Raw genomic sequence first — 1,962 nt, forward strand, 5'->3', positions numbered from 1 at the left:
CACGTAAGTTCTTTAATTCTCTTCCTAATTACAATATAATGGCCGTTTTACTTTATTGTTAACGCTATTAGATAAAAATAGGAGGAAAATGCGTTTAGTTTCTGGGTCATTAGATTTTTACAAACACGATTTTTTTTTCTTTTCGATGCGTGATATTCATTCGTATAAATTCTAACTATTTTTACTTTTCCAGCTAACAAGTAAGTTCAAGTTAAATAAATGAATTTTCAAAAACTTCATTTATTTTAAAATTAAATATAAATAAATCTAAACATTGATAAGAATTAAATTAAAAATGTCAACATAAAAAAAATAGTAAAAACAAATATAATTTTCATTTAGTTATTTTAACACACAGATTATTCTTCTCTAATTACAGGAATAGACACTTTCGTCATTCTTTTCGAAAAGTAACAAACATCTTGCCGAAGCCGACATTTATATTCGGTTTTACATCTTAACCATTCATACAAACACGATCCTTTTAGACGAAACTGATCATTGGAAGAGTCTCTAACTATTTCGAAAACGGTTGGACAATAAGCAGAAAATTTGATATTCCTCTCGTGGATTTCGTGTGGTAGAGAATGCGTAAATCCAACAATTTCGTCGCAACTCGGTTGTTGGGAAAAAGCCGCAATCAGATAATTCCATTGATCTTTGCTGACAAGAATTTCTGGATATTGACTATTGCAGGCCAAGTCTTTATTTAATCGAAACTGAGCGTTAGAACCCAATATATATTCTTGGCCAAAATCGTCAATGCTATAAAAAATAATAAAGAAAACAATTATAATATAATCATGTAAGCAGAATTAAAATTAGTTAATTAATATAGAATTACTATATTTAGAAAATAACACTTACTCGAATAGGAATCTTTTATTATTAGAATTGTCTAATACAAAAGCGTGGGCTGTAAAAATTGAAAAGAATAAAATTACGAGTACAATATGCATGTTGCTTTTATATTGGTGCAGCTGGAAATGTTAATTTTTCGGTGAGCTTCGTCGTCTTTTATAAGAGAAAACGTGAAATTTTTGGAGGAAATAACAAATGAAACTCCTATAAGAGGGTTTTTCCTTGAAAGTTGGTTTATCGGTGATAAATTCAACGTGGATAAAGTTAATTTATCGAAAAACTTCTTTCTTTGGTAAATAAGATTGTATTTCTAATGTATTTAATATTATAGAAAGTTTAGCTTGTTAGACTAGATTAGGGGTCCCCAAACTTTTTATCCCGTCGACTCCTTTATAGAATATTTGCCTTCTTATCGACCCCCAGTTAAGTATTTAACAAAAACATTAAATTATTTTTGCATTTATAATGTTAAGCGATAAGGAGACCAGCATAACAACCCAAATAAATAATTTATAGTTCCCATATTTTATAAAATTCACCCAATAACATTAACAGAAAAAGGAGATATTTTCCACTGATTTATAATCTTAAAAAATAATAGCAAAATTATGGATAGATGGAAATTTGCCTACAGTTCTTAAACCGTACAACATGTCATAATACGTAAGATACACACTTATCTTTGAAAACACAACATTAGTTATATTGGATGAAAAAACCTCTTATTGTCATTTTGCGACTACTACTGAATGCCTTAAAAATATGTAAACATACCTTTTTATTAAAATAGTAAAATATTAGTGGGATGGATGTCTCTGAAGAGAAGCGGAAAGATTATTGATATTCGGTTGAAAATTGGTAAGTTTTAGTCACAAATCACCACGGTTTTCCAAGTTCAATCTGTTCCTCTGTTTTGTCAAAATTGTGTTCGCTTGGCTAAAATCAGCTTCAGCCATGTATGAAGTTGGGAATGCAAGTAAGAAAGGTTCGGCTTCTGCTCTGAGCTTGGGATATTTAGTAGCAATATTGTTATTGCTCCAAAATTCACTGAGGTTTTTATTTTTAAACAACGCTTTAGCTTCGAGATCTACACATATTTCA

The sequence above is a fragment of the Centruroides sculpturatus genome, unplaced genomic scaffold, assembly GCF_000671375.1.
Source record: "Centruroides sculpturatus isolate CEXI.00-Female unplaced genomic scaffold, Cexi_2.0 scaffold139, whole genome shotgun sequence".
Taxonomy (NCBI): domain Eukaryota; kingdom Metazoa; phylum Arthropoda; class Arachnida; order Scorpiones; family Buthidae; genus Centruroides; species Centruroides sculpturatus.